Raw genomic sequence first — 6,907 nt, forward strand, 5'->3', positions numbered from 1 at the left:
ATGAAGGCGCCATAATTAGGGTCAGGTGGTTGGCTCAGCCTGCAGAAATCCCCAGCTTAGTAGGGATGGAAGGGGGGCTTCAGCCTGGAAGGGGGTTCAGGGCAGAAGTGAAGAGGCAGGTGAGCCCAGGCACATGAAGACCTCAGAACCTAGCCCCTAGCCACCTTTTCAGAGGGCCCACTGGAAGCTCAGCACAGCTTACCCCCACCGTGGGGTCACTGATCCCAGGGAGGAAGGAAGGGGCTGACCAGCCTCCCAAACCCAGAGGCCCTGCTGCCCGCTAACCCCGGGCGTGCCAGGGCCATCGCCCCACCCTGGCTTTCAGTGGGGGGAGGGCGCCAGCGAGAAAGGGCCACGTGAGCATTCCCAGGGCCACGCGGGTTCTCTCGGACCAGTAATCCTCAGGCCTTGAGTGAGGGGTCACTTTCCTCTGTGGAACGTACCACCAGGGGGAAAACCGAACAAAGGGGCCCAGATGGGGGGAAGATGCCAGGAAGTGAACTTTGCTGGGGGTTCTTTCCAGCCCCCAAAATGCCCTCCAGGAGGTGGCAGCTGCAAAGAGAGAAGTCACCCCCACCCCCAGCTCACCCCAGGGCACAAGGTCTCAAGCGAAGCTAACCAGGTAGCTCCCAGCAGGCCTCTAGCCAGCAGAGCCCTGACACTGGGGCCCAGGATGGCCACCTTTGCGAACCACTGATGTGCAAGGGAGGAGGTGGGTTTTGAGAGATTAGAGCCGGTCCAGGTCAGGCAGTGTCGGAACCACACCTGGAAGCCCCAGCTTCCCAAGAGACTGCCCAGGTGAGTCAGCAGAACTGAAACCGGAAGGCTTGGGAGTTCTCGTGGTCACCTGGGTCAGAGACCCTCTGCTACCACAGCAGGACACCCTCCCTCCTGCCCCCCAGGGTCATGGACTGGGCATGGGGTGGAGCAAAAAGAGGGCAGGTGTATCTAGTCACCACAGCCTGTGGCTGCTGGGGCCAGCCCAGTGTCTTTCACATTGAGATTCAATACTGATTCCTCCAGGAAGCCTTCCAGGCTGATCCACAAAGGGTTGGCAGTGCCACACACACACAGCCTTGACCTTCTAAACGGCACCCTTTCCTCCCCTGCCTCACCCCTGACCTATCGTGTAGGTCTTGCCTGGGTCTCAGCTCCACTGGCTGTGGGTTTTCCCCATACCTTGGCCCAGAGATGCCTAAGGGAAGGCCCTGTGGGCACAGAAGTTACTGTACCCAGCTCAGCACCAGCCACAGGAAGGCTTGAGAGCAAGAGGCTCTTCAAAAGGGTGCAAAACTCAGTTCAAATCAGAACCTGAAAGGGACCAGGAGTGGGAAGTTACCTCAAATATCAGCTGACTCAGCAGCCCCGTGATTTCTCAGTGGGGGGCAGCCTTCTCCCTCAGCAACTGCTCTAGTGGATACATCTCCACATATTCATTCACTCATTTATTTATCCAGCGAACTCCACCCAACCATCTTCTACGTCTCAGGGGCCAAGGCCGACCCATCTGCAAGGGCACGAGCTAGATCCTTAACAAAGGGAGTCAAGGGTCCCTCAGTCAGCCTTGCTGGGCCCGACACAGCACTCAGTGGAAGTGAACGACGCTGACCAGCAGCACCACCCGCATTTACGCTGTGCTGTGGCATTTACACAGTTTGCACGCGGGGTGTCCCTTCAGACGCAGAGCTGCCATGTCGGGTGGTGCTGGCCGCCCTGGAGGGGTGGAAGCTGAGGCTTAGAGAGGTGGAGCAGCTTTGCACCTGGAAGAGAGGCGGAGCCAGGGCCCAGCCTGAGTCACCGCCGGCCCAGCCCAGGGCTCACTTTACATGCCCACTCCCAGTCCTCCACCAGCTGGGGTGTCATGTGGAAAGCAGGATTTGCCCAGGGGAAAAGAAAATGTGATTTAGGCCGCTAACTATAAAAATAATAACAGTGCTGACAGGTCAGAAGCTTGCTGGGTCCCAGACAACACCGAGTTTGTTAAATTCAGGAGAGCCGAGCGTTAAACCCGGAACTCCCACCACCCTCCCTTGGGGCCAGGCCCTCAATGCCCTGGGCTGGCACGGCTGGCACACCCTCAGGTGCTGTGAGTCCCTGCACATCCCATGCATCCCAGCCCCCTCACTTCCCTCTGATAACCCAGCAGCTTCCGCAGGACAGACGGGACCCTTCAGGCTGGCCCCGTCCGGCACATGCTAGGCCAGTGTCAAGGCCCAGGTTTCCAGCCCTTCTGGGCCCTAGAGGGTGACTTCCCCCAAGACTGACCCTTCTCAACCTCAGGAAGGAGGGTTACTCCCAGGATGTAGGCCCAGGGCCCCCACCCAAGCCCCTCCTCAGAGCCAGCATGGGTGGCAGGGCTGCAGCTTAAGGAGGAGCTTCAGGGATCCCCAAGCTTCATGGGTACCCAGCCCTGGGCACCCTCCAGGGAGACATGGAGAAACAAGGAGGCTCTGGAGGGGGCAGCGGGGCTCCGGCAGGAAAGAGGGGTGCAAGGGTCGCAGAGGGGAAAGTGGGGGTGAACCCGGAAAAGGCAGAGGTGTGTATGGGAGGTTGTGCTTTGGAATCAAGGAGAAGTATGGGGAGAGCTTAGCCAAGGGATGCTAACAGGACAGCTGGAATTTAGGAAAGCGAAGACCCATGGAGGCATGGGAAGAGGCTCTGCAATTAGGCAAGGGATTCTGGAGCAGGCAAAACTGCAGATAAATAGGTTACCCTGGGGCAGGTGGCTTACTCTCTCTGAGCCCCCCTGCAACGTGGGGGCAGTAGCAGCCCCAACCTCACAGACTTGTGGGAAGTAGATGTGGTCGTGGGTGTGATACAGCAGGCAGGGTGCCTGGACACAGGACCTGCTCACGTTCACCTCACAGGGGCTGTTGTGAGGAACACCCAGAAAGGTTCTAAGAGCAAACCCTGAGGACGAAGCCCAGCCTGTCCTGAGGCCAGTGGACAGGGGATGTGCGGAGCAGAGAGGCAGGGAGGGGCAGGGGTCATGGACTCAGGCAACCTGTGCCTTCAATGCCTCGTCCCTTGAAGGGTGTGAAGGGCACAGAGAGGGCAAGAGAGCCACTACCTGCACGCCGACACCATTCCTGCAGGTTCCTGTGGGTTCCAGAGGGTCTCAGGGGGCTTCGCTCCTCCCTATGCCCCCATCATTCCCATGAGAGCGCTGAGCTCCACAGAGGAGAGGGAACCTGCCCAAGGTCACTCCCAGAGTGAGGACACAGGGCAGGACTGCTGGCCCCCACACCATCTTCCTCTTCCCTGTGATGTACCTGGGCCCTGTTCCGAAGGAAAGTGGGAGCAAAGACCCCTCAAATGCCGTGAAAAAGAAAGACCTAGAAACCATGTGCCCTGGAAACAGAGGCAAAAGCTCCACTCCTCTTCCCACTCAGGGCTTTAACTGAGACCTTGCTGAGGCCTGCAGGGGCTTGCGCTTCTTCTGAAGCTCAGACCAAAGTTGCCTCCTCTGGGAAGGCCTCCCTGAACAGCCACAGTGGCGGTCCACACAGTGTCTCACAAAGCTCTCTTCCTGATGCCTAGTTGCCAGCGTGGTCAGTGAATGTGTTGTTTCCCTCCACTGAGCTGGACTTTTTGAGGCCAGTGTCAGTCTTGGTTAAGTTGGGGGCCCCAAGTCCGACAACATGATCCAGCCTAGTGCTGGTGCATGTAGAATGAAGAAACCTTGACCAGTTGGGCCCAGACCTGCCGGAGGCAAGGACACCCAAGGTGTAGGGACAGCTGCTTGTCTGCCCTGGCCAGTCTCTCCCTCCCCCATGCCTGGGCCCCGTGCTAAGAGCAAATTCCTGGTGCGGGCTGTACTCTGTTCCGGGCGCCTGGCATTTACCAAAAGGGCAGAGACAGTGAGAAGGGCCTCACCTGTGCCATCCACTCAGAAAGGACCCGGGAAGCAGGCAGGAGGGAGAGGGGTTAGGTTTCAAAGTGCTCGAAGATGACAGAATGACGGCGAAGGCTTGTGTGTCAAAACCGACGGAGGATTAATATCTAGATTAGGTGACACAAGAAGCATCTGCAGAGCAGTCAGGGGACAGCGACCCTGCCTCAAAGTGGGCAAGAGAAATGAGCAGGCAGTTTAAGGAGACAAAACCCAAACGCTCACAAGCCTGAGAAAAGGTGCTGAAAATCTGACATCACTTTACGTCTAGTAGATGGGCAAAAATGAGAAAGCTGGAGGAAGCCCAGCGCTGGCAGGGGTGTGGGGACACAGAAGCCCTCTGCTCGGCAGGTGTAGGCCAGGCAGCCACTCGGGTTGGCCGTGCTTAGTGAAACGAAATACCAGCATGTCCTGTGACCCAGCAGCTCCACTCCTGACTACACCCCAGAATCTCAGCTCAGTCCCACCAGCCAGGCCAAGGGAGTCAAGCGCCTTCATGGTGGGGCGGCGGGGGGTGGGAGTGGGGTGCTGACGGGAATGTGTGGGTCTGTACATCAGAGTGAGGTGAGCTGTTTGAAGCAACAGGGCTAAATTATTTAAAACAGTGCTGAGTAAAGGAGATCTACTACACAACAATATATACCAAAGTAAAAAAATAAGAAACATGTTTATAAAACAGCAATACCCATTTGCAGGAAAACTACCAGCAGAAAGCTCGGCAGTAAATACTGAAAGGAAGGAAGGGTGTGGGAAGGGGATGAAAAGGGGACAAACACCCAGACAAAACAAGGAAGGCCAGTGATGCCCACAAGCCTGCTGTGAACTGAGTGAGGCTAACTCTGCCCCCCAGGGCCACGAGGGGCGACGGGCCCGCGGACCTCCCTGGTCACCACCCCCAGCACTGATGCTTGGAAGGGGAACGTCTTGGCCGAAGTCACTCCCATGCACACTCGGCCCCATCCAGCTTGTGCAGCTCTCTTGCCCTGGAAACGGGAGCTGAAGGAACCTCAAACTGAGAGCAGCGGGGCCTGCCTGAGCTGGGTGCGCAGAGGCTGCGAGAATCAGGTCCTCAGCTTTGAAAGTTTCTATTACTGAGGGCTTTTCCCTCTTTCTTGAAGAAGAGTCTCTCTCTCTAGACACACAGTCAGAAGCATCAATGAAATGATATGCTGTCTGAGGTGCCGGGCTTCAAAATCACCCACGCATGGGGACAGGGGAGAGAGGGTGGGTGGGGGTCGGTGAAACCAGACTGGCCGTGAGTGATAGCTGTTGCATCTGGTTTGGGGGGGGGGGGGTGGCGGGGGGGCGGATTTATTATGTTTTATCTCTACTTACATGTATGTTTGAAAGTTTCTACAGTAGAAACTTTTTAAAAGGTTCCCAGGGAGAAAGTCTCCCATGGGAGGAGATGAGCCCCTGATCTCAGGGAGCCCCCACTCTGACAGGGGAGACAGCCCTCTGCCTTCTTTGGGGGCAAAGCCTCCCTGCTGCATCTTCTCAGGCAGCTTCACTGGCCAGGGGCCACCCGTGAGACAGAGTCCTGGTCCCAGCACCAAGCCTAGAGCACCCTCCCCACGCTCCACCGTGACCTGGCCCTCATCCCTGAGGCCCAAGGATCAGGCCCTGGACCAGCGTCTAAGCAGACCTGGTTCTGGTTTCAGCGCCACCTGCTGGTGACCCCAAGCTCTTCACCTTAACAGCACGTGCCTAGAATAGAGGAAATGACAGTGAATCCCGCTCCTGTCCGCTCCTGTCCGTGGGGAGAAGCCCAGCTTCTTCCCAACCAGGTCTCTCTGTTCTTATTGTGGTTTCTCACCTCTGGCCGCCCCTGTTTCAGCATCTGTATAATGAGAGCCTGAATCACTGAGGAGTTTAAGGAATAAATGAGGCAATGTGTCATAAATGCTCATATGGTCACCGGGACTGCGGGAGGGGGGGGGGCGGGGAGGGAGCCGAGATCACACAGCCAGTTAGTGGTAGAGCTGGCTCATTCACAGGGGCCAGCCGTCCCCCTGCGCCACTACGAGGCCCGCAAGCTGGAATGGACAGAGTGCCCTGGTTCAGGGTCCAGGGTGGTATCCCTGGGACTTTCCCACCAGCCCCCAGTCCCACTCTAGAGCCACCGAGAACCCAGCGTCGGCAAGACGCATGCCAAGGAGAGGAGGGCCGAGGAAAGAGGGAGGCAGAAGCCCTTTTTCCTGCCCCCAGGAAGACAGACGGGTCCGAAGACCTCGGTCTGGGGAGTGTCCAGACTCGGGCTCTGTCAGGGGCAACTACGGGGTGGCTGGCCCGGAGTCGGGAAACGGAGCCGGGCCTGGGCTGTCCTTTCAGGGCAGCAGAGGTGACAGCAGCCAGCACGTGCAGAGCTCCCGCCTGCATGGTAACTCCCCCCCCCCCCCGCCCCTCCCCCCTGTGGTTTTGCTCTTTGTGGTCTCAGTTACCCACAGCCAACCATGGCCTGGAAATACTAAATGGAAGTGTCCACAAATAAAGAATTGGTAAGTTAGAGATTGCATTCCATGCTGAGTACCGTGGGGAAATCTTGCTCCATCCCACTCTGTCCCACCCGGGGTGTGAATCCCGCCTCGTCCAGTACCTTCGTGCCGAGTACACCGCCTGCCCGTCCAGTCATCGAGTAGTTATCAGAGGGGCTGTTGCCGATCACAGTGCCTGTGTTCGACAACCCTTCTTTTACTTAATGATGCCTCAGCCACGTAGCTTTTATGGCAGTATATTGTTATATTTGTCCTATTTGATTATCAGGTATTGTTGTTAATCTCTACTGTGCCCGAATTGTAAACTAAGTTTAATCAGGGTATGTATGTATGTATGTACGGGAAACGTAGCACATACAGGGTTCGGTACCATCTGCAGTTTCGGGCACCCGCCAGGGGTCTTGGCACATTTCCCCCAGCAGATAAGGGGGCTACAGTGTTCTATCTGCCTTGTGCATATTACCTTAATTAGTTCTCACAATGACCCTAACAGGCCAATGTTATTATTGTTTCCACTTTA

Source organism: Desmodus rotundus, chromosome 11 (genome assembly GCF_022682495.2).
Source record: "Desmodus rotundus isolate HL8 chromosome 11, HLdesRot8A.1, whole genome shotgun sequence".
Lineage (NCBI taxonomy): Eukaryota > Metazoa > Chordata > Mammalia > Chiroptera > Phyllostomidae > Desmodus > Desmodus rotundus.